Raw genomic sequence first — 399 nt, forward strand, 5'->3', positions numbered from 1 at the left:
GGTTGATGGGTTCTCCGTCGTAAGGACTATTTTTAACTAAAAGACGATTTTCACTGGGAGAGGACAAAACGTGGAGCCCTACTCCATGGAGTACCCTATGGAGTACCCAAATGGACTACCCCTAAAAATCATTTATTGGTCAAATTAAATACTTTATCAATAAGACGAGGTATTTAGATGTACATACCTTTACCAGCTCTCCGATTGTTACAGTTTGATGCAGTTCACGGATTGGACGCCATCTTGAAGTTTCGTAGTATAGTGTATTTTTAGTATAAGCGATCACATGATTTCGAGTGCAATTTGGGAAAAAATAAACACGAGTGATTTTTTTCAAAGGCAACCAAAATTGCACGAGCCCGTAGGGTGTCTTTGAAAAAAATTAGAAGTGCTTATTTA

The sequence above is a fragment of the Montipora capricornis genome, chromosome 13 (genome assembly GCF_036669925.1).
Source record: "Montipora capricornis isolate CH-2021 chromosome 13, ASM3666992v2, whole genome shotgun sequence".
NCBI lineage: Eukaryota > Metazoa > Cnidaria > Anthozoa > Scleractinia > Acroporidae > Montipora > Montipora capricornis.